The sequence below is a fragment of the Tachypleus tridentatus genome, chromosome 6 (genome assembly GCF_004210375.1).
Source record: "Tachypleus tridentatus isolate NWPU-2018 chromosome 6, ASM421037v1, whole genome shotgun sequence".
In the NCBI taxonomy this organism is placed as follows: Eukaryota; Metazoa; Arthropoda; class Merostomata; order Xiphosura; family Limulidae; genus Tachypleus; species Tachypleus tridentatus.
This window is the reverse complement of record NC_134830.1, coordinates 21,887,212-21,900,114: the sequence shown is the minus strand read 5'-3', so window position 1 is coordinate 21,900,114 and position 12,903 is coordinate 21,887,212. Positions and strand designations below refer to the sequence as shown.

Genomic DNA, 12,903 nt, shown 5'->3' with positions numbered 1-12,903 from the left:
TTGTCCAAAATTACGTATGGTAGTTAATTAATATTAACTATTGTGATGGAAGAAGTTTATATACCTATGTCAACCAATTTTTTAACATGGCCAGGTAGTTGAGGGACTCGACTCGTAATCTGAGGGTCACGAGTTCGAATCCCCGTCACGCCAAACATGATCATCCTTTCAGTTGTGAGGGAGTTATAAAGTGACGTTGAATCTCTTCGTTGGTAAAAGAATGGCCCAAGTTGGCGGTGGGTGGTGATGACTAACTACCTTCCCTCTAGTCTTACACTGCTAAATTATGGACAGCTAGCGCAGATAGTTCTCTTATAGCTTTGCGCGAAATTCTAAAAACAAAAGGCAAAACCTATTTTTAAAGCGTCACGTGGTTGACAAACCTAAGGTATTTTTATAAGAAAATATAATAACACTGCTTATAAAAATTAAAGACAAGATACTTAAGCTGCAATATTTGTATATATGTGTGTTTGTGTTCACAGCAGGAACCTGGCTCATATTTTAGCATTGTAAGCTGTTAAACTTACCCTGAACCATAGGGAGTGGCTCATAGAATTAACTGACTATTTGTATTTCGTTTTTATTGTACTAATATTTTATATACGAGTTTTGTTTTTATGTTTTGTAATTTACGTTTGAAAGGGCTTGATACCAAACTCGTAATAAGTTAAAATGGATCTTTATATACTCTTTACTATCATATTTACAAATAAAATGATATAATACAATGTTAATTAACTATTCTGTTTTTTTTTTTCTATATTTTAACAGTTTCAACATTTGTAAGTTTCACTAGCTATTAGACAATTTGTTTTTGTTTTTGCAACTTGATAATAAATTTAAGTTTTCGAGATCGCTATTTCTCAAGTTTTTATATTTAGTATTTATAAGAGTTTATGTTAAGACTATTCTGTGGCGGTTCTAATATGTAATAGTTTATATTGTTTGTTCTTTCGTAGTTAAGCGTAAAATTACATAGTTGGTTATTTGTGCTATGCCGATCACGAGTATTGAAGCTTGTTTAGGTTGTAAGTCCACAGAATTAACGTTGAGCTCCTGGAGGCTGGTTTATACTGAAGTCGAATGCTTATATAGAACTACCAGATCAATCGAAACGAGCTGAGTAGTTAAATATTGAGTGACACGCTTTACTTACTTTCAATCAATGAATCGAAAGGGATTTTAAAACCATTAAGTGTCACGTTCAAACCAATGACATCTTAGTTTTACTTTTGTGTGGTAACAATGTACATCAGCTGCACCTTTTACCGCATATGTACTTTCTTATTCAATACCTTCTATCCAAATCAATCCAGTACAGTTTCGTGCCTTTACTAAGTTGAATATATTGGTTTATATCCAAAGAAGCGATGCGCCTGTCACCAGCTGTCTTTCGTTTCAGTTTCAGAAGAGCACCTTTAATGCTTTGGAAAAATAAAAACTTCGGGACGTCTGCTTGTTAGAAGCACAAAGAGCAAGTGCTTTCAACGGAATGTAACTCGTTGCTAATTCCCGGCTAATGGCTGACTATACGAATTTGTTATTGGTTTTAAAGAAGCAAATCCGTTACTTAGCCGGACAGGTTCATACCATAACGATAACCTTCTATTCCATAGAAAGTCAATTAAGTTTTAGTTACTTTGTTATGGGAGAATCTTTTTTACCTTCTAGTAGCACAGTCTGTGGACTTATAGTGCTAGAAAGCGGGTTTCGGTACCTGTGGTAGGCAGAGCAGAGATAACCTTTTGTATTGTTTCGTGCTTGATAATAAATAACATCTTCGAGTCTTTTAAATACAGTACAAAACACTCGATTTAATACTATTTATTTTTGTATTCTCAAGACGGTTAGTATGGGTATTAGAACTTTTATTAAAACAAAGTAGAGAACAGCGTTTCGACCTTCTTAAGTTATCTTCAGATTAATACCAGCCGCCCTCAGATACATTTTTACTTCAAGTGGGTTTTTCATCATAAAAGAATATTTATTTTTCTTTTCTTTAACATGTCATAATAAGACTGTTATTAACTTTAACTTCATGCTGTTTTAAAATCAAGCATCAAAACATTACCTGTTCTTATTTTGTCTTTTATTGGACATTAAGCTTGACATAGAAAATTCCATGTGGTTTAAAGTGTAAATCATAAAATACCTTGATGTTTAACAGTGTTAAGATTGTCAGGTATTAAGCCTAGTACTCTTCACGCTTGCGCAGATTGACTGCATCAAGGGAAAGCTCGCGACCCTCAGATTACGAGTCGAGTGGCTTAACCACCTGCCCACGCTTAGCATATTACAACTTTAAAAACATCTTATTATATTAACATGCACAAAACGTTCTTATGTTAAAAAGGCAAACATTCGCGAATGAATGCAACATGTCTCTGTCACTCAATCCCAAAATAATTAGTTTTAACAGCAGAAAAATTTAAAAAGAGGAAAAAATGAAAACTGTGTATATCACAACTTGCGACCTGAAAGAACCTCTCCTTCTACCGAAAACTGTGTATATCACAACTTGCGACCTGAAAGAACCTCTCCTTCTACCGAAAACTGTGTATATCACAACTTGCGACCTGAAAGAACCTCTCCTTCTACCGAAAACTGTGTATATCACAACTTGCGACCTGAAAGAACCTCTCCTTCTACCGAAAACTGTGTATATCACAACTTGCGACCTGAAAGAACCTCTCCTTCTACCGAAAACTGTGTATATCACAACTTGCGACCTGAAAGAACCTCTCCTTCTACCGAAAACTGTGTATATCACAACTTGCGACCTGAAAGAACCTCTCCTTCTACCAAATCCGAAATTGTGCTTCCTCCTGAAAAATTGAGACAAAAACAAAATTTCCAAAATTGTCAATATTTTTGTTTAGTATTCATAGAAAAAAATATCTTTATACCCAATATCATACAAATAGGCCAAAATAGGGCGAAGTAATTGTTACAAACCCATAAAATTATACTTGTCGTGGGAATTTGAATCTCTGTAATTAGTACAAATGTGTAAGCCCACCATTTTTGTTTTTAAATGTGTGGAATCTGTTGAAAAATACCTTTGTACCAAATCACATGTAAACTGGCCAAAATATGGCCAAGTAATCGACAAAAAATCATGAAATTATGCTTTTGGTGAATTTTACCTCCGTAACAAAGCTCTAAATACAAGTATTGAACTTTTTTATGTGAGTGAAAATTTATGTTTGTGCCAATTTTCTCCTCGATCACTATTAATATAAACGTACAGGAGATAAAATTAAACAAATTCGGATCATTTCACTTCAGTCTCTACAAAATTCTTTAAAAAAACAATTATATAAAAATATAAAAAAGATTTAGCCGTAAGTTTGAAGTCATTTTGACGAGAAACGAAGGAGTGGATGTCGATTGTAAAGGCATTTGGACGAAGAGGTAGAAACACTACAAAAAAAACAATATGTCTCTGCATATTGCATTTATTCATATTTATTGATATTCATAGAAATAATTGATTACTGGCCTTTTGCCTTTATCACAGTAATTTCTTACGTTCACGATAAACGGTGGAGAGATATATCATATTCAGTTAGGTTGTAGTTTAACAATGATCCAAGCTTCCATATGTATACGTACAGAACATCTTTTTTATAATTTTACTTCCTCTCGTTATTTTATGAAATAACTAAGAAAGCAACGTAATAAGTTAGCAATCGATATTATTAGGTTGTCCAGAAATAAATGTCATTTTTGAACTGCGAAGTTCGAAAAAGTATAAACCAGTGTTGTAAAACATGCATTAATCAAAACAAGCACCATTTGCTTCAACACACTTTTCCCAACGTGTAACGATGCTGTTTATGCATTTGCTGTAGAAATCAGAGTTTCTGTGGTCAGTGAACTCCCTGAAAGCTTCTTCTGCAGAATGTCTGGTTTTGAAAGTGTTTATTGTTCAAAAAGTCGTCAAAGCGCTTGCAAAATTAATGAAAATCTGTTGGGGAAGGTCTTGGGGATAAGGTAAATGAGGCAGAACCTCGATTCCCAATTCATTCAATTTTTGGAGCATCAACCTTGACGGGTCTCATAACGCCGATTTTGTTGATCTTCAGTCAACTCATGCGTAACCCACTTATCCAACTTTTTCGTCTTTCCAATCGCACTCAGGTGGTTGACAATGCTTGATTTGCTTTTCTGCAAGCTCGTGTACTGTTGTGCGAGGGTTTGTCTCAATTGCTTCCCTTATTGTGTTTTCAACTAAGAATGGCTCCCTTCCACGACCTTCATGGTCTTCAAGACTTTCATCTCCATGTCAAAATCTTTGGAACCAACGCTGAACTACACGTTCAGTAACAGATCCATGACCGAATGCCTGGTTGATATTCCATGTAGTTTCGGTAGCTTTTCGTCCAAGTTTGAAGTCGTAGAGAAAAATCAGACGAAAGTCCTTTTTATCCATGCTGCCTTGGGGGTTGCAAAAATTACTTTGAGTAGAACTAAAACAGCAGACAATTAAGACACCTTGTAAGCAACAAACGTTGGGTTAAACCAACCAATCAACGATAAGTTACTCAATATTCAGTTTCTAAATGTCATCGTGAGAATTCCAATGTTTATTTCTGGACAACCTAATACTATATCGAAATACTTTTATAATTTTTAATATCTGTAATTACTGTCTAGTATGCTTGTACTCTTTAATATTATTATCAACATTTAATATTTCTTTTCACCGTTATATCCACACAATACTGTAATGTCACATTATTTATTGCATTTATCAGTGTTCTACCAGGTGTCTTCCGTCTAAGCTTTTACTGCTAAATTAAGGATGGCTAGTGCAGATAGCCGCTGTCTAGCGTGTATGGGTGTTAGTGTTTTTCTAATAGCAAAGCTACATCAGGCTATCTGCTGGCCTCATTGGGAGGGAATTGAACCCCTGATTTTAGCGTTGTAAATCCGTAGACTTACTTCTGTACGAGTGGAAGACCCTTGTATGGCTTTACACAAAATTTAAAACAAACAAATAAATTATCGATGTATATTTTAAAAAGTAAAAGTGTTTAGATATAATACATCAGAGCATCCTCACATATTGTACAGAGTTGTACTCTAAACTCACAGTTTTATTCATTCCTACAAGATCCACATATCTCTTGGGAATTATGTTTTAAAATTCAAAGTGTTAAAACTCCCAGTTCTGAGAATATATTTTCAGTACTAAGGAAACGAAAATATATTTCGCGAGTTAATATTTTGGAAAACAATGTAAAAAAACATTTTATTACGTAAATAAAATAAACAACTAATTAACATAAATATTTACGATACATTTATTTTTACCACCACAACAATGATTTTACATTCTTTATGGATTTTATTCTAAAAATCTCATGTTTGAATCTAAGAATATGAAACATCTACCTCCGTGTTCTAAGCGCAATCAAACATTTTGATTGTTTCTTTGAACTTCGCGCAAAATTACACGAGGACTATAAAGCTATAGTGACAGACACTGGTCGCTTACACTGTGATAATCCGCGCAAAACGGCACTACATGCGAATAATACAATGTTGAACAAGCTACATAAATCACTGTCGCCGCCAATACAATAACCCAGTAGATAAGAAGAAATACAATATTTATTGTCACTACTAGACCACAATATGAAATGTCATTAAGTACTTATACAATAACAAATATGAGAATTAAACTTCACAAGTACCAGTTGGGCGTTATAATGTGACGGTCAATCCCACTATTCATTGGTAAAAGAGTAGCCCAAAAGTTAGCGGTTGGTGGTGATGACTAGCTGCCTTCCCTCTAGTTTTACACTGCTAAATTGGGGATGGCTGGCAAAGATAAACCTCGTGTAGCTTTGCGCGTAATTCAAAACAAATCAAACCATTTTCTTTTAAAGACTACAAAAACAATGAGAAGTGAATAATATATATGACTACAAAAGCAATACACACTAAATGCTTTCCCCCAGGCCCGACATGGCCAAGCGTGTTAAGGCGTGCGACTCGTAATCTGAGGGTCGCGGGTTCGCATCTCCGTCGCACCAAATATGCTCGCCCTTTCAGCCGTGGGGGTGTTATAATGTGACGGTCAATCCCACTATTCGTTGGTAAAAGAGTGGCCCAAGTGTTGGCGGTGGGTGGTGATAACTAGCTGCTTTCCCTCTAGTTTTACACTGCTAAATTAGGGACGGCTAGCACAGATAGTCCTCGAGTGGCTTTGTGCGAATTTCAAAAACAAACAAACAAAGCTTTCTCCCTCGGTGGACACAGTAGGTGGTAGCCCGATGCGGCTTTGCTATAACAAAACACTAAGTTCGTGGTAAATATGAATGTTCTGTTCATTTTTCAACGAGGAATTTAACGGTAGATATAATAGTTTTACATAAAGCTGGATCAAATAAAAACCTTCATTATTAAAGTCGTAACAAAAGTTTATTTCTGTATGATAATGAATGCAAGTTATATAGATAACCATTGTTTCGACGTCTCCTTTTTACTTTGTTTTTAGTCAAATTGCTTAAATATTATGACGTTACACATTATATATATATATATATATGTGTATTATTTTATTATATTAACCTTTCAACTGTGACTGAATAACAACACAGAAACCACAATGATAAGTCACACGCGTACTCATGTTACTGTATCCAATAATATATAACTGATATCTTGTCTTTACATTTGTGTGTACGTGCGTATTTTATAGCAAAGCCACACTGAGCTATCTGCTGAGCCCACCGAGGGGAATCGAACCCTTGATTTTGGCATTATGAATCAGTAGACTTATTGCTGTACCAGCGGGGGGGGCTACTCTTTACACGGGGATCTATTTTGGATGTGCTTCAGTGAACTGGTATTTTGTAAAATGCAGTCACATTTCAATTATTAAATATTGTTATGGATATTTTTAACCTGAACAGCACCTAATGTGGTATAAATAACCCTTCTTATGTGAAGATATAGCATCTCCCAATCCTGAACAATTATCCAAAGAGAAGATCGCCAGTCAGCAATACCCGCTTACTAATGTTTATCCCATTTTGTTTAAATCTAAAATTTAAACTAAATCGCTTGATTAGGGATGCTCAAAGATCGTTAGATTTCTCTTCGCCCCGTTCTTAGTTTTTTTTAATTCATCGAGTTAGCTTTATTGAAAAAAAAACATGGAAAGTAAATCGTCGTCTTGATCGAATAACGGAATTGCTGAGACTTGTGACGGATTTATTATTATATATTTATCTTAATATCGACAAATGTGTATGTTAAATTTATATTAAGAAATGCGTGTAACTTATACTGTCAAATTTGTGTTGCGGAATTCCCGCTTATTCACTAAAATTGTAGAAGATTCTTGAGTGTAAGAATCAACAAAGCACAATGTGTGTGTGTGTGTGTATATAAACGCGAGTGATCTTCAATATGTTCTTTTTCTTATAAAATATTACTTATCTCCAAGATTTTATTTCTTTTTTGTAAGAATTATTTTTGCTGTTTTCTGGACTCAGTTCCTAATTTCTCACGTATTGCTGTAAAACTTTGTAAAAAACAAAACAAAAAACGACTGATATTCGTTTTTCTTATTCTTTTCTTTACAAATCTATATAATCGCAGAGAAAACATTCAATACAATGTAGAAATAGTGATAACTAAATACGATGTGCTTAATTATCAGAATATAAATGTTTTATTTTGATTCCAATGAGTACAGACACTGTACACTGTCAGTAAAAATACAACAACCAGAAAAGCAACAACAGTAGACGAAACAAACATAGCATGATGAAAAGGACATAATATCGGGTGACAACATGATATGGATGCTTTGGAAATAAAATAAATATTACAAAATATTAACAATAAATACAGACATAGTGATAACAATGAATACTGACATTATGTGGTGACAGTAGCAAATACATACACACTTCGTAGTGACAATAGTTAATAGAAACACTATGTATTGATAACAATAAATACAGACATAGTGATAACAATGAATACTGACATTATGTGGTGACAGTAGCAAATAAATACACACTTCGTAGTGACAATAGTTAATAGAAACACCATGTATTGATAACAATAAATACAGACATAGTGATAACAATGAATACTGACATTATGTGGTGAGAGTAGCAAATAAATACACACTTCGTAGTGACAATAGTTAATAGAAACACCATGTATTGATAACAATAAATACAGACATAGTGATAACAATGAATACTGACATTATGTGGTGACAGTAGCAAATAAATACACACTTCGTAGTGACAATAGTTAATAGAAACACCATGTATTGATAACAATAAATACAGACATAGTGATAACAATGAATACTGACATTATGTGGTGACAGTAGCAAATACATACACACTTCGTAGTGACAATAGTTAATAGAAACACCATGTATTGATAACAATAAATACAAACATAGTGATAACAATGAATACTGACATTATGTGGTGACAGTAGCAAATAAATACACACTTCGTAGTGACAATAGTTAATAGAACCACCATGTATTGATAACAATAAATACAGACATAGTGATAACAATGAATACTGACATTATGTGGTGACAGTAGCAAATAAATACACACTTCGTAGTGACAATAGTTAATAGAACCACCATGTATTGATAACAATAAATACAGACATAATGATAACAATGAATACTGACATTATGTGGTGACAGTAGCAAATAAATACACACTTCGTAGTGACAATAGTAAATAGAAACACCATGTATTGATAACAATAAATACAGACATAGTGATAACAATGAATACTAACATTATGTGGTGACAGTAGCAAATAAATACACACTTCGTAGTGACAATAGTAAATAGAAACACCATGTATTGATAACAATAAATACAGACATAGTGATAACAATGAATACTGACATTATGTGGTGACAGTAGCAAATAAATACACACTTCGTAGTGACAATAGTTAATAGAACCACCATGTATTGATAACAATAAATACAGACATAATGATAACAATGAATACTGACATTATGTGGTGACAGTAGCAAATACATACACACTTCGTAGTGACAATAGTTAATAGAAACACCATGTATTGATAACAATAAATACAAACATAGTGATAACAATGAATACTGACATTATGTGGTGACAGTAGCAAATAAATACACACTTCGTAGTGACAATAGTTAATAGAAACACTATGTATTGATAACAATAAATACAGACATAGTGATAACAATGAACACTGACATTATGTGGTGACAGTAGCAAATAAATACACACTTCGTAGTGACAATAGTTAATAGAAACACCATGTATTGATAACAATAAATACAGACATAGTGATAACAATGAATACTGACATTATGTGGTGACAGTAGCAAATAAATACACACTTCGTAGTGACAATAGTTAATAGAAACACCATGTATTGATAACAATAAATACAGACATAGTGATAACAATGAATACTGACATTATGTGGTGAGAGTAGCAAATACATACACACTTTTTAGTGACAATAGTTAATAGAAACACCATGTATTGATAACAATAAATACAAACACAGTGGATTCAAAAGTTACGTAGTGACAACAGCATGTGCATCTCTTACGCAGTGACTGAGGCTGCTGAATAATCATAGAATTCATAGTATAATGTTATGTAATGATACAGATTTTATCTTAAGTATGCGAAAATATACCAAAAATACAAAGAAAATCAGGACCGTTATATAAAGTGATTTGAACTGAATGAAAACAAGACTTATTTGGTTGTTTGATCTACCTTTAACTTCTGTTAATTTACTTTTATGTTCTATCTTGGAGCTGTTTTCAAGCTACATATTAGCGTAAAGATTAGTTTGTTTGTTTCAGATATTTACGGCCTGGCATGGCCAAGCGCGTAAGGCGTGCGACTCGTAATCCGAGGGTCGCTGGTCCGCGCCCGCGTCGCGCTAAACATGCTCGCCCTCCCAGCCGTGGGAGCGTATAATGTTACGGTCAATCCCACTATTCGTTGGTAAAAGAGTAGCCCAAGAGTTGGCGGTGGGTGGTGATGACTAGCTGCCTTCCCTCTAGTCTTACACTGCAAAATTAGGGACGGCTAGCACAGATAGCCCTCGAGTAGCTTTGTGCGAAATTCCAAAAAAAAAAAAAAATCAGATATTTACGCACAGTCTATTTGCACTAACCGTCCCTATGTTTGAGTTTACAGAGTGGAGGAAAGGCAACTTTCTAAAGCAACTATCGTCAACTTTTGAGATAACTGGAGTTAAACCGTCCCGCTCATAACATATCCATAGCTTCAAAATGCAAAGTGCAATTTTGGGTTAACTGGATGCGAACTGTGTTGTCTTTGATTCATAGTCTGACACACTGGGGCACGATCAAGTTTTCAGCTCAAAATAAGGGAACAGAAAATAAGTTTAAGTTTTTTAAATATATGTTAATCTTTGGACTCATAGCTCGTCTAGCTTTTATCATTGGTTTACTCACGTTATAAATCGAAAAAATACAATGATTTGAAAAGTGTTATATCTTGTATACTTTATTAAGAATGAATTGCGTACCACAGTTCACACTTTTATGTGTAAGCTGAAAGTAGTAGGAGTGAAATGCAAAGTAAATGATTTTTCATAGGAACTCAACGAAAGTCCCTCACTTGAAGCAATAACTTTTTTTCTTTCTGGAAACGCGGACCCGGCGTGTCCACGTGGTTAAGGCCTTCGACTCGTAATCCGAGGGTCGCGGATTCGAATCTTCGTCACACTAAACATGTTTACCCTCTCACCCAGGTGGGCATTATAAGGTGACGGTCAATTCGACTATTCGTTGGTAAAAGAGTAGCCCAAGAGTTGGCGGTGGGTAGTGATGACTAGCTGCCTTCCCTCTGGTCTTACACTGATAAATTAGGGACGGCTAACCCAGATAGCACTTGAGTAGCTGTGCGCCAAATTCAAAAAGCAAACAAAAATCACACTCAGCATAATGTTGCCGTAGAGTTCGATGTTATTCACAAAATATTAATGTTATAGTACTTGGATCCCAGTTTGTCCTACTAAATCAAAACCAACAGTGTGGTAATTCAATCATAGGTTAGTCTTACTAAAATAATACTTTCATTGTAGTATTTAGTTTAATAAGATAATCGAGAATGTTTTAAAATTAAAATTAAAATTACAAAGACAGGGAAAAGTTGATGTAACAGGTATTATTTCCTGTAGGTATTCAATTTAAAAAAATAGGTTTTTATTATGCTTTACTCTCATAACTGGTGACACTCTTTGAATTAAACTTTGTTGTACTAAGCTAGATGTCAAGTTGATCACTCACATATTATGAAAGTTTTATGTACAACATTCAACTCTAATAACCGATCAGTGACACATTATGATTAAAGTTTTGTGTGACATTGTGCTCTTAAAGGTCACTACAATAACCGATCAATGACATATTGTGACTACGGTTTTCTGTGATATTACATACTCTAATAATCGAACAGTAAAACCTTATAATCATTAAGTTTTATATAACTATGTTCTAATGAACAAACCATTAGTGACACACGGTAAAGGTATTTGGTATGACATTCTTTACTAGCGACTGATCTATGACACATAATTAACATGTTATATGTATATATATATATATATTAATTGTTTCGGTTATTTTGGCATCGTGATTGGTATAACTAGAGTAACTATCACAGTAAATTAAAAGTTTTCTTTTTTACCTAAGAAAGTAGTTATGGAATTTTCTTAAAATAGATTGTTGCAAGTTGAAGGACAAACTGCACGGACAGAACTGAATAAATACAACTTGCGAATTATTTAGTTATATATGCACGTATATTCAAATACTCTTGGTTCTAGGTAATTTAAAGTGAATTACCCGTAAGTTTGTCACGATCATAGCTTAGCAAACGTAAGTGTATCCCTGTTTTATCTAAATACATTGATGCAAGACGGATGTAGGAGCTTTTTAATCATTCAATTGAACTCTGCTTTTAAGTGCAGCACATGCGCCCCCTACAATCCAATACGGTATAAACCTAAGAGCAGAACTCAATGTAACCATTCTAACTGCTGCTAACCTGCTGTTTACACAGTTCTATACCATCCGGGTTACAAACTAAGGTAAGTCATACCAGAACATTTTCTCGTGCTACGTGTGATAAACATATTATATATAATATTTATTTTCACCCTTTTATATGTTTATTTCTAAATATTTTATCATTTCAGGAGCATTATATGCATTTAAATGACAGTGTTAACACTGAACAAACGTTTCTCATTCAACATCAAGAGATATCTATTTCCATACATAGTAAGAATATTTAAAAAGTATTATTCTTGAGTCATATTCAATGAAAGATAATAAAAATTAGTTTTGTATTATTTCTGTCTTTGACATCATACTCACGTCATCACTAAATACCGAAAATTAATCTTAATTAAAGTTACTAAATGTATAAATATACACTCGCATTGTTCAAACTTTACTGCTCGAGGCTGAATTATTTGGTTACATCAATGTTATTAGTAGATCTAAATAAATTTGTAAAATTTTGCAAAATAGATTACTCTTAAAATTAGTAAAATATATGTTTACTATAAAATATGTCTTACGTATATTTATTTTTGATCATTTTGTGAATAACTGTATGAACTAGGTTTGAATTTCGTGTAAACGTAAGAGAAATAATGTCTTGAAGGTATCACTTAGAGTGACAATGTAATAACATGAACAACACACGTCTAATACGTTATAATATATGTACGAATTCAGAAAATGACTGGAATAGAATATTTATTACCAGCGAGTTTTAAAAGTTAATAACTTATTTATTGCACTGTGAGTCACCAATAAATATCCTCTAAAGCATAAATACT

At 33.7% G+C, this 12,903-nt stretch overlaps 1 protein-coding gene across 1 annotated transcript in view; it reads left to right on the top strand.

The window, feature by feature from the left end:
• Nucleotides 1–12,071: 12,071 nt before the first annotated feature.
• The window catches only part of LOC143254497 (uncharacterized), a 36,238-nt gene continuing 35,406 nt past the window's right edge, over nucleotides 12,072–12,903 (top strand). The window contains exon 1 of the mRNA XM_076509669.1: nucleotides 12,072–12,144. The gene's annotated coding sequence lies outside the window, so the exon portion shown is untranslated. The remainder of the gene's footprint in view (nucleotides 12,145–12,903) is intronic.